Source organism: Anticarsia gemmatalis, chromosome 4, assembly GCF_050436995.1.
Source record: "Anticarsia gemmatalis isolate Benzon Research Colony breed Stoneville strain chromosome 4, ilAntGemm2 primary, whole genome shotgun sequence".
Lineage (NCBI taxonomy): Eukaryota > Metazoa > Arthropoda > Insecta > Lepidoptera > Erebidae > Anticarsia > Anticarsia gemmatalis.
Window position 1 is genome coordinate 1,753,406 of NC_134748.1, and position 14,098 is coordinate 1,767,503.

The window sequence follows — 14,098 nt, forward strand, 5'->3', positions numbered from 1 at the left end:
GAAAAGCAGTAACGTGGATGCAATTCGAAACGATTATGTCATGAAGTTAACGGTTGAAATTAATTAGTGTATCATAAACCTGGTTTAGTTGTCGATACGTATATTACAATAGTGATTGCAGGTCCATTGTTCGGTGGTTCTATTGTCATAACGTTGTATTTGTACAGTTTTCCGCGCAGTTTAAGCTGAATGCCTCATTACAGTAGCGGGCGTCTCACGAGATTGTGTTATTGATAAAAATTGCGCTATTTGTAATATGAACTAAAACTAGTATGATTTATGGTGAGAGTTTAACGTGTGATTGAATTAATTTTACAAGTTATTGAACATTGTCTGATGATACTTTATGGTGGCAAATTTTGTTCGTAATTGTCACTATGCATTGTCGATATTAGCGCATGCGAAAAATCATCCATCGATTTCTTAGTGTTAGAGTATTTGAAACTTATTCTTACTTTACGAAAAAACAGCTCTCTAAATACACTAGAAGCGTGTACCTACCTTTTTTTTGTAATATGTCAATACTGATTGGAAATTGTAATGTATAGGTACTTATTACTATTTTAATTCTTATGTTCATTTCCTTCATTGGTTTCCTTTAAACTCTAAAAAAAGATTTGTTAAAAGTTAAAAGGAATTCAATATATCCAATAAGGCACGTCCGCTAGTTATAATGAAATTCAATTAAAACTAAAAACAATTACCTAGTTCACGAATAATTGTAAAATATGTTGTCACGACAGAGGAAATAGATCGTAAAGAAACAGAACAATAGGAATTACACATATTTTTATACATACGGAAATAATATCCGTGTAACTTATATAGGTTAATGGGGAAATCAATTGTTTCGCAGTTTACAAATCACACGTAGCCTGATTAAAGAAAAAACTGTAAATGATTAAATTAACACACTGAGACATGTCTAAAGGGGCTTACTACTGATGTTTAAAAATACGTCAAAGCAGAAAGTCCATAAAAGCGACCAATAAACATAATTTGAAATATCGAGATATTTAGATATCTTTGTAGTGAATATAAGAACAACTCAAGTCTTTAATACATTTTCCTTCCTTTCCTTGTCCTATGGGGTACTACTCAGATTTTTGAGTCAGCTAATGAAGCATTAATGATTAAATAATTCAGGGATCCGTTTGAGGGATATTTTTGCTTCAAATTCTTTAAAGTAAGTGTTTAAGTTATTAAAATTGAGCATGCGTGTAGTAAATAAGTATTCCACCGAAGGCTTGCAACATATATGTATTTATAAGTAGGTAGGTGCAATTTCACGGCACATTTGTATCACAATGGAGTGGCGCGTTCGTTCTGTACAATAAAGGACAGGTGGTCATAAGTAGGTATTTAGGCGACAAATACATGCATAGTAAATACGTCATACTGGTATTAACAAAATGAAAGTATCTCATATACTTTCATGCTAAATTGCTGAATCTATTTTGATGCAATTTGTCAGTGTGATAGATCACTAGAAGGATATAAGGTTATTACTGCAACTTCACCTCAAGTGTCGCTGAAAAGATTTTTTAATTCTACAAAAAAATTGTGACGAAAGTAGCCATGACATTTTAACCATTTCCGATGCTACAAAAAATATGATGTTTCAGCGTTATTTTAATTCTAAATATGATTGAGCATTAATATTGGGCCACTAGGCCGAGTAATTAAACATATTTAGGCATCAAAGTCGTAATATATGCATATTCTGCGTACTTATATGGTACATGTTCTTGTACATGTGTGGTTCGTCCGGTGGAGCACATGGCTCTAGTGATACAATTCTATTTACGTCCGCCTGCACTGTAATAGTGCAGTAACTGGTGCATTCAACACTGTAATGTAGCTCTATGTAGCACTCGGGTACTATGCGGTTGCGAGAGATTAAAATGGAATGTTGTAAGACATAACATAACACCTACATAATGTACCGATTAAAAATATTTTTTATACTATGATTCAATGTTCTTTTTTTATTTTCTTATGCTTGTAGGCTCCCGGCCTAACCCCACGGACTTTTTAAATTAATAGGTATGTATATCGATTTAAAATTACATTTTTTTATGGAGAATTTAATAATTTATGAACTAGCTTACAAGATTTTTTTTAGATTTGCAACAGCAACATAGACCGTCACATTAAACAACGAAGTTAATCTTTCCTTTTTTCGATGTGATTATACATACCAAGAAATAACCAGATTGAGTAAGCCAAATAAACTCTTCAATCACAATGTTCACACAGCCATTTTAGACAGCAAACTAAACAAAACTTGTAAAAAGCAAAATGCGTAGATGTTCACAAATATTGACGAATACAACACAATTTGTAGTTTGCTGTTGAATTTCCATTTTTACCTTCCGTTCGAAATCACAAATCTACTAAACTCTGATAACTTTCGCTTGTACCGTAATACAATAACATACCAATGTTAGTAAATAGTGAGTCAACTTAACAGTGCCCTAGGAACAAACAAATATGTTATGAGCCTAAAAACTTAGTAGAGAGCATTGTATGCAAGGTTCGTGTCTGTTGAAGATTATACAAGATTCTGAATTTAGAACATCAGTGACCTGTAAGCTTATGCAAATGACGACTGTTTGGCACAGCTACTATATTATTGAAATACACAGAATTATTAATCCAGCCCAATCTATGAAAATTGTGCATGCTATAGGTACTCTTACAACTTATTAGAGCCTTGGCACGCAAGATTTCTTTATTATAATCAAAAATTCTATGTATTTCCAAAGTAAAGCCATCAGCTGAACAAACCTAGGGTTCAACGATGTTCTAAAATCTGAATTTTCTATAACTTTACCAGCCGTAAACCTTACATCTTAGGCTCTCTACTAACTTGTTGCACTACAAGACTCTACTAACTCATAGGACTACAGTAAATAGTGAGTCCACTTAACAGTTGCTCAGAAACAAACAAATATGTTAACGTTGTGAGGTCGTGGTCTGTGCTTTCACCGCGTGGGAACTGCGCACGCGCCGGCGATCACAACTGATTTACTACGGAATTTACTTTTGTTTCGGTCGCCCTGAGATTTATCACTGACGGTGACCGCTAACTAGACGTAGAAGTAAAATACGACTTAGTTGTACAGCTTTTAAGGAGTGGTAATAGTTACTTTTGCGGTTCAAGCTGCTAGCAGAGTGGTGAGACTTTCTATCGTTGTAAAATCAGATAAGAGATTTGTAACTTTAATTTGTGTCGTCAGTATTGTCAATACTTTTCAAGCTAAAAGCTGCAAGTAGAACCTTTTATTTTGCTCCGACTTCTGTTCTATGTTTTATATCAAGGTTCAGTAGCGCAATTCTGTACAGTCGGTACTGTCGAGTATAGAAAATTTGACATTAAGAATGTACTATCAGAATATTTCCTACGACGCCCGCCAGAGGCGCTGACCAGATTTTCATACAAAATTTCTCGATGACAGGTCGGTTGTCGGTAGTCGATAGTAGTAGAGAATCGCGAATCTACAGCTTTGAAATATAACTAATGGGCTCCTTAACTTCGGATTGTCCACGCCAAAGCTTGTTTATTTACCGTGTACCAACTGTTTGAGTTGCAACAGGTATAGATCACTTCTCGTACGTTATGTAGAAGGAAGGAGGGAGCAATAAGAGGTCTGGGGTTACAGTAAGAGAATAATAGTCGGAATTAGATGTGTGTTCGAGAGAATAGGCGACTTCCTACTTCAGCCCCTCGGACTTCCAGTACAAGGTGGATAATGACAGTTAGAGGGAAATTGTCGGCTTCTTTTGACATGATTATCCACACTCTGACATGTTAGGCAATAGCAATCTTTTATGCAAGCTTCGCGGTTTACGGAGGTACAGAAAATCCAAAATTTAGAGCAACAGTGACCTGGAAAATTATGCAGCTGTCGGTGGCACGTTTGATACAGCTACTTTATTTTGGAAATATACGAAATGATTTACCATATTCTAGATAAATTTGTGCATGCCGAAGTCTCTACCAAGTTGACAAAGGGTCTTTATCTTTTTGTAACATTTTTTGAATATATTCAGCATGTCAATATACATCTTCTGCAGTCATATTAGTTGCTACATTTGCACCATACATGTACGATCTCTTGAACCAGTTTCAAATATAAACCACATCCTCATAACACGCAACTTATAACATTATAACTTCAAATCTCGTAACCGCGAGAATTACAACACCTTACTATGAAGAGATACATCGTTTAAATCACTGGACCAGCTGACTTAGGTAATTGGTTTAGTTGCTAAATGCTCTGTTATTAGAAAGGATACTACTAATTGTGGTTGGTTACCCTTTCTCTACGTGTAATAGTAATTGAATAGCAAAGTCAATTTGGGCGGGTTATGTTCGTAATTGCTCTGTCACTTCCTGCAAGGGCAGTTTTAGATTAATAGTTACGTTAAAACACTTACAATTTAATTGCAATTAACGTATTTTACGTTTTAAGAATACTTGAAATGGGGAGCTTTTTGGAAGGGATTTTGTAGCAAGGATATGTAAAGCCTACAAGCTAAAACAATTCAGTTCAACGATCCCTTATTAATCGACCTACCAATTAACCTAACCATGATCTTCTGCGACGAGAATGTCCTACTATTGCAACGGTTACAACAGTTAACCTAAGAAAGAGCCAGTATTTTTATTTACTCGTTATTGACACTACTACGAGCTATTTCTAATAATTATTGCAAAGAACGATACCTTACTACAAAATCTTCGTTAGGTATTTGTTATTAGTTAGACCTTTGTTCTTATTTAAAGGGACAACAAAGGATAACAAACCTCGCAGACATGGTTAGTTAATTACTTGTCTTAGGCCCAACAAGTGTAATGAGGTCAATGTCCGAGCGCTATTTTTATGATACAATTGTCTCACAACGCTTAATCGTTGGTAGTGGTTTAATACTTGTAGTGTTCTTGGTAAAAGTGATTAATGCGTCCTATTAAGATACGAATGAAGGACATACTTGCCAAGTTTACTCGCATTGTTGGTTATACAATAGGACTACTACTACGAAGTTTATAAAAGAGAGACTTTGCAACAAGAACTTAGTAGGCTGTCGATAAAATTCAAAACTGAAAATATTTGGGCGTAAATTTACGTTATGTCACATCTAGGTTTAAAAGCTAGTTAATCCTAACATAAAATAAAAGGGAGTGGTTCTTGTGAATTCGCTCATATGCCACAATAAATAAATGTTTCAACAATAATAGCAAAATCTTAATTATTTTTCAATATTCAGATTTGCAACCAGACTACATAACAGAAGAGAGGAGGAAACCATAAGGGAACCAATTTAGCCATTGTTCATTACTACCATTAATTCTGTATTCTTCATAACATAGTACAGTTATTACGCTAGCTATCTGCGAAAACGGCAAATTAAATTATAACGTGTTGCATTAAGCAGTTATATTTCTGTATACAGTTACATAGATCTAGAGGCTGGTGTAATCTAGACAATAATCGTGAGCCACATTCTGGAGTATTTCTCAAGCCGACTGAAATAACGGCACGCGGAGATGACACTAGGTATTTGAAGGAGTAACGGGATGGTAAGTTATGTTCTACGGCTGTCACGACTGCTGGACACAACCATCTAGGTAAATAAATATATATTTTTTTATATTCCAGGCGAATTGCCCGAATCTTTTTGTGCAATTTTTATTGTATATATATAATAAGTTCTTTAGACATCAGGTAGAGTCGTTTAAAAAAAGTCTTCGTAATTCAAGGTCTTTTAAAGCCGGCGACAGTCTTTGGAAACAAACCCCCTGGGCTTGATATTATTAGCCGCTATTTCTACTTATTTCCACCAGTAAAAACTTTATTTTACTAGGATGAAATTACATCTTACTTTATGTTTACAGATTCAAGGTAATGCTGTCAAACATAATTTGTAAATTATATAGAGTGGTACATACCTACTACCTTCTGTGACAATAATTGAAGGGCTCATTAACGTTTCACATTAGCCTCAAATATTTAAAGTGCAGATAATGGTAGAAAGTGTTTCAAACATGTAAAGACGGAGAGGTCAGAAACGAAACACCATGCAATGTTCCAACTGTAGTACATTTTAAAGATACAGTTTCAGGTGAAATTGCCTTCTAACGTTAATGCAGTAATGATGTTTATATTGTAAAATCCTAACTTATTTGCAGTAGATGTGCAGCAATGAATTCTTAAATGATGAACATGAACATTCGTGGATCGCACAAATAATACGACATACGAGCTTAGTGCGGGAATTTTCTTTCAAATAGCCATTAAATGCTCATCAGCGTTAAACCCAATTACGTTATATGTCATCACCAGGCGCACATAACAAGCAAGGAAGTGTTTAACAAATCCATAAAGCGTCCGATCCGTAACCGTTACACAATGGCGCGTGCGACGCGTTTAGGCGGACAGTTTAGACATTACCTGCGCATGCGCACCTCTTAGAAAGTTCGCTATACGTGATGGAAATTAAAGCAAATAACTGTTGGAGCACGTCTTGGTAACGAGTAACACCACGGCTAAGTCTGTAGTTATCCAAGACGTGTATTTATTTAGAAAAGGAGTTAAAATCAAGGCTAATTGTTACTTTACCACCGGACGGTTAAAGTACAAATGCTGTGTTTAGTTCAGTTTGTAATGTAAGTACGGTGTTTCAGTGTTGTGGATGTAAACAACTTTATTACTTAAAATATATGCTTGGACAAGTCCCGGTGTTTAAATGATGTAAAATTATGATTATTTGTGAACTGTGTCGTAAACTTGACTTTGTGCGAGTTTCTTTTCACCTAGTTTTTTAAGTGGACCGAAAAGATTGACATGTGACGGGAACAACTTTTTACCGAATTTAAGCTGAGCTCAATAATTATATTGTTAAGTACGTAGGTACGTGTTATGTGGGTTAGAAAATTCCCCGTTTTGTTAAAGATTTCAAATTCCTTTCAATCGGTATGCGGAAAATAACTTATTTCTTATTATTGTCATTATTCAGTAGACGAACTAATTTGTAAAGAAAAGAAAGCGCTTTTGAAGTTTTGTTTACAGATAAATACAACACAGAAACCTATATCTATGGAACAATAGACGACCTTCTTAGTAATTTGTGTGTGTAGGAACTCCGTGAAGGCGGGCTTTCCCAGACTCTTTATGAGGCCATAAAGTACTGTGGACAGGCGCTAGGAAATTAGGCTATTGACAGTACACACGAAATGAATTATGTTTTTTTTTTAACTTGGGCTGTACTTATCGTACGTACATATCTTTGGGAACTATTGACAATCTTTTGATAAATTCTGTATGAGAAAATAATGAGGAGCTCGTGGCTTAGTTAACAACAGCCGCGCGGATCGATCTCTGAGGATAAGCAACGCTTGCCGAGGTTGATTTGTGGATGGATGACCATCTTGTACATATCGAGTTCCTCCGTGTTTCGGAAGGCACGTTAAATTGTGGGTCCCGGCTGTCATTTTCGAAGATCTTTGACAGTCTTTAACAGTAGTCAGAAGCTTGAAAGTCTGACAACCAGTCGTACCGAAGGGTACCGTGTTATCCCAGGTGACTTGGTTGTGGAGGTCAGATAGGCAGTCGCTCCATGTAAAACACTGGTATTCAGTTGCAACCGGTGAGACTGGAAGCCGACTCCAACATAGCTTGGAAAAAAGGCTAAGCTGATATAATTGTATGAGAAAGTAATCAGCGTCTCTAGCGTATTCCGTAAGAACAATTTAATTTTTTGAACTAATTTTAAATGTCACATTTACTACCCATAGAAGCAACTGAAGAAAATAGTGCTATGATCGTCCGTGATGACCCCCTTGTGAAACTTAAAACTTTAACAGCATGAAGAGAAGTCTCTTAAAACCAAGATAATTTAACTATAACACATACAATTATATACAATGTACACATAGTGCCTTCTCATGTGCACATAGTACCGCTTGACCAAGGTTCATGTGGCGGCCTTCTACCGTTTGAAATTAGAAGGCGTTGCGTACGTCGTTACAAGTACTGCGGCTTACATCATCAAAACCCTTAGATTAATAGGCTAGCAGTTATTTACACATACACAACATCACGCCTGTTATACCCGAAGGTGTAAGCATGGGTGTATAAAAAGGATATGTGTTTCACCATATATGATGTTAAGTCGTATGTAATAGGGGGTGAGACTTGAGACATATACAGGAAATATTACCAAACTCCACGCTATTTTTAAAGGTATTATATAGATAAGAAAAGTGCAATAGTATTTTGTCCTACACGGGAATCGAACCAGAGACTGTGTGGCAGCAGCAGTGTATATTTCCACCCCGGCAATAGAGGCAGTCAAAGCAGTTACTTTAAGTTATACATTCATATTATTAAGGTACATTATAATGCAATAGGATATGGCATACTGATTGCGACTATACAGACAATATTAATTGCTTTATCAATAAAACTACACATGGCGATACGTCAACAATAGCCTTGCCTTGTAAAGTAGCCGGTTCACTAACCAATATGCGAAGCAGGTACTATGCAATCATTAAACAATAATAGAGCGAGACAAAACATATTACAGGAAGGATTTCCCGAAACGTCGTATGGGAAATCCCATTGTATACTAACTAACACGTGCGGTTCCGCTCGCGTGTTATTTTAGTTAAACAAAGGCACCTATGGGTTACATGGATGCATAAGACCACGTTTTTTTTCTCATTGGGGTAGGTAGAGACCAATTTATAACTTACTTCTTGAAAAAATTGTTAGCCTACGTTTTACATCAGGTTTTCAACTATTTTTATCATAACTTTTAAGCCTTTGCGTTGCATGTTTATTATATTATAATAGAACACGGGCATTAAGACGAACACATTTTTACCATGACAGTAAGCTTGCAACAACGGCCAGTGTAACCAGCATTAAAACATCGGGCATGCTTAGGACTAGGTTTTATGCGTGTTCGCGTTAATTCCCTCATTCTTTTACATAATAACTGTCTCCATTCGAAATTTTATCATAATCAGTTGAGCAATTCAGCAGTGAAAGCATAACAGATAGACAGAGGAACATTTATAATATTAGTATGCAATATAATGTAGCCAATCGATGTGTTGTCGAAGGTCGGCTCTTAGCAGCTTGTGGTGTACTATCGGCCGGTTTGAATAGGCGTCGGTAAATGAGTGTCGATGCGTATACTGCATAACTAATAGCTGATATCGGTGAGAGAATCTTAAGACCTTCGCTAGGGTCAAGCGGATGTTAGTCCGGTAGGTAGATTTAACATTTCCATGTGTTAAAGATAATATAATTAAGGATTAACTTGTGAAAAAATGTTGTTTAGTGTCTTAGTTGTAAAAACAAAAAAAAAACACTAAAGAAAATAGTGTTCTTTAATATTATTTTATAGAACTACAAGAGTTCTAGACTTATATATCCAGGAAGAGGAAAAATATTTATAAATCTTACTGTCACGTGTTAAGAATAATAGTGCGCACAACATATTAAATACGTTTACTTCAGCAAAACTGACAGTTTTCTAATATTTTTCTTGGTACAGAGAGAAAATGTCCAATTCACTCTACCCCAAATGACCTCAATATCTTTAAGAGCTCTTTTACACTTTACGTTCTGTTCCGTACGCATTGATAGCGCTTTGATAGCGTTTAGTATCAGTGACCCTAAAAAAGTAGTCTTAATAAACGTATAGTTTTGTGAGCTTAACAAAGTTAAAGCTCTGGACATAGCCCTCTACAATTAAATGCTAAAACTTATGCACTTTTAATCCTTAAAGCAGCTTAATTTTTTCAAAACAAATAACACGTGGATAAAAAACACAGACGAAGCAGATAACTTCTGAATTACTGAGTGGAAATTATTTCTACATATCAATGAAAAGTATCAGCAGTCATGTACTAAAGTTACGCTTTGTGTGTAAAGCCTCTTACAGTTTGCTTTTCTAAGCGTGTAATGTTTAAGTAGTAAACGCAACGTGAGCCGCGACACCTGACCAACGAACTTTAACCCGTAAAAATTGCAGGAAGTACTCTTCACAAACGTAACTACATAATATATTGTATGTATGTATTTGTCATGAAAACACAAGACGCTTAAGTGTATAATTTTCGTAACGTAACTATTGTCCAATCAAATGGCTTCCGTGTTTCTCTACAAGATAAAGGGTTGGGCGGGATACCGTTTAACTTGGTTTAACGATCGTTTCGAGAAAACTCGCTTGTCGGTAAGGTGTGTCTACGCTAGTGGAGCCAAACACGAGCCGAGTACAATTTTTTTTTAGATTTGCGCTCGTGTGATGCTCGTAAGTCAGTTCACGTTACACGAATTTGTGCTCCACTCGTGTTCGGCTCCTATAGCGTATACCCACCTTTGTATGAGTGGAGTTTAAAAAAGTTTGATTGACTATAATTTTTAGTGGTCAAGAGAGTAAATGCTATATATATTGTGCGATAATGTTTTAAAAGTTGCACGATAACTAAAAACATGTTTCACGCTTTCTGAGAATATGTAAAATTATGAAACGTTATTGAACAACTTGCAAATATTTTTTTTATTTAAAAATTGATCTGGACAATACGTTCTACGTTCTTAAATGTAGGTAATTATAATTATTTCTACATAGAAAAATTCTCTAGCATAAAATGAGTTTATCTGGAGAATGGAGTATAGTTATTCAAGAAAACCACAGACATAGTAGGTAAATAACAAGCTGTAATCTTTTCAACAAACGCAATACAAAGGACTAATAAACATTGCTAACCGTTATGTTTTACGATCTTGTTTATTGTGTTTCAGGCTTTTTCATACAAACACTAACTACCCACGCGGATGCGCTTGCGTAACTACAAAGTTTCATCCCTTACTAGCTTCTTTTTCTAATAATCAACCAATAGCATTCACTGATTTACAAAATACAAGTACCTAGCATGTGTTGGATTCCAAGTCTTAAATTATATCTACGCGAAATATTTCATCAAAAGCAACAGAACCAAGTTAAAGTTAAACTGAATGGTTGTGTATAATTCGCGTGTTGTTAGCACATCGAGCGAGCACCGCTGCACCGTAATAACCTATTTCCTTGTGAACTTTACTCGCCTACTTACTACCTATAACACTACTTGCATGAGTTTAGAGCGAGGCGATGAACCTGCATGCTGGATTAGAATGCCATGTTGGCTGTATATTAACTGTGTATTTGCTATTGCGAAGTTGTGTATATTATGAAATTCATTTAGTCCAGTAATCACAAGCTTGAAAGTTTATCAACCACTCTGATATGGGGTATCGTGTTACAACCCAGGTAATTGGTTGTGAAGGTCCGATAGGCAGTCTCTACATGAGAAATATTGGTAGGTATTTAGCTGCATCCGGTGAGACTAGAAGCCGACTTTAACATAGTTGCAAGAAAGGCTAGATGCTGATGGGTGAAGGTCATTTAATGCTTCTTCTTATTGAATTTACCGAGCCCGATTCATTATAGTCAGTGAAAAGCTGCCAAATAACTAGGCTATACGATATATTGTTTATAGTTGCTGTATTCTTTGATTTGCTAGGAGACGCAAGGATTCAATATGGTTGACCTCAACTAATATCCAAAACAAGTTTAAAAATAAAAAAGATTTATGAGAAGTATTTCAATTTGAATACTCACACAGTTTAGGCGCTAAAATATACACTTAGTTCAACCGACACACTCAAGGCAAGTTCTTTTCACATTTTCACGATTATGCTATATCATACACAGAAAATTTCGATCCACATAATGATAATAAAATAAATGTACTAATTTCCTAACTGGAGTGGTACTAGGAAGAACCTTCACGACTGAACTCCACAAGTGTCCTCAACAGATATAAAAACAGTTCACTGACTGAAAACTACTAAAATAATTTAGTGTTCAAAATCAATGAGGATATAAAACAAAGGTAATGTTTTAATTAAACACCGGGCTATTGTTGTTCGTCTATGGAGTAGTGAGGTGTTGCCAGTCTTTGCAGTGTGTTGCTTGTTATTAAATGTTCACAATGACAGGAAGTCTTATTGCGCCATGATGTTTGACACCTGTTTGGCTGTTATGGTTCAAAGAGTGAAAGGTTTGTTGGTAAGCATTTTTGGATCGAGAGGATATTTGTCAAGATAACAAGAAACGAATATCTTAGGAGTTTTTCTTGAACAGTGCAGACTGAAACAGTCACTGAAAGCCGGCGTGCAATTTTCTCGCGCATTACTTTAGAACGCGCATTATTTTAGAACAACTACACCAAATTGGATAATAATGTGTTTAGGTAATTGTTAGAACAATGTTTGTATGGAATTACCGAATTCCAAAGGGAATGGAATGAACTGGATAAAATTGTACCTAGACGATGCCGGACCGCTAGTATAGTATACATATAATTCACTTGCATGTGTGATTGTGCTCTATTAAGTTCGATCATGTCTGTCGAAAGGTTCTTAAATGCGGCAATAGAGTAGCCATTATAATAAAAACACCCAATCAAAACTGAATCTGCAGTTACATCAACCACTATTAAATATTTCTACATCGTAATCAATCGTAATAACTTATAACTATCATGGTGTAATTGCATCGTTATATGAGACTGTTTGAGCCATTCATTCACTTGGAAGTAATGCTATAGACTGACAATATAGAAGAGAGTCTTGGTGTACACGATTAATTTAAATTATAATAAACAATTCTATGTATTTCCAAAATAACATAGCTGTATCAAATATGCCACCGTCAGCTTCATAAGCTGGCAGGTTAATGATGTTCAAATTTTGAATTTTGCATGCCTCCACCAAAACATCGTGATAAAAAAAAACCTGCAGGTCACTGGTGTTTAAATTTAGATTTTGTATACCTCCAACAAAACATCGTGATGAAACCTACATGAGTTACATGCCTAAAATTTGTTTAATACAATTCTCGAAAACATAGTAGTTGCCAATTCGCATTTGGCCAGTGTAGTGGACTTAACGCCTAACTTCTACCTCGTTTCGGAAAGGACTCTTGCTCTGCAGTGGGACAGTAAAACGTTAAAGAATAATACTTTTACCACCCGTGAACTCGGCATACAAGGCTCTCTATCAAGTTGTAGGGCTATAGTGACAGTTGAACGTGGGAACTATTAACTAATCAGTTCACATACATTGACAATAGTGACACTTTCTATGATATTGCTCGTTTGTTAAGGATGTTGAAAGTGAAATTATTGTTTGTTTGTGTTGTAGATAGAGAAAATGAAGATATCTCTATAGAATAGTTGTCTAGGACTCTACGCGGTTCTTATATATGTAAGAAAGCATCTACAGGTACTTTGCCGATAGTTGTAGGTCCGTTTGTCGTACGAAAAATTGTAAACTTGTGTGGTAACACATAATGGTGAAACAACTGTTGAGCTTAGTATTATAATCGAAAACAAAAATATAGGAGGAATACTTAATAATCAGTACCGACTTGATAAAGAATTACGACAAAATCTCATTGAATTAGCATGAACTCTTCGCGTAAAATTATAGAATTTTTTGCCCAGCCGCATTTCACAGACATTGCCAAACCATAAAGAATAGACACAAAGCCAATTATACTACAAAGCAAATAAAAGACAATTTCAAAAGAAACCTAAGAATTGCAAATAAAGAATTGCAGGTAAAAAGGCTTACCCTTATCACAAAATAATTACTTAATAGGTTCAAAGGAAATGGCCACCATGTCATTGAGAAACGTTCCCACAAGGTTACATACATTGCCGGACACGCTCTCTGTACATTGTGCATTGTTCAATAAAACAATGCAATGGATACTGTGTCAAACGAAATTTTCAATGTAGAATTACTAAAGTGAAGAAATATATGATTGGACGGACAAAGGCGGAGCTTACGTCCATCAAGAAATTATGTTTGCGAAATCTATTTTGATGTTTATTTGCAGTAATATTAATTTTAGACGGTTTTAATTGTATAATTGGATTCTAAAACTGAGGATGATTGCAGTCTGACTGAATTTCGATTGAAACACGCCATGAATTCTTTAGATTGAAGCTGAAAAGGTAACGTGT

General features: G+C 35.6%; 1 protein-coding gene across 6 annotated transcripts in view; it reads right to left on the reverse strand.

Annotated features, from left to right (window-relative positions):
- Exn (Ephexin) overlaps positions 1–14,098 on the reverse strand; it is a 116,840-nt gene that overhangs the window by 51,752 nt on the left and 50,990 nt on the right. The window lies entirely within an intron of this gene.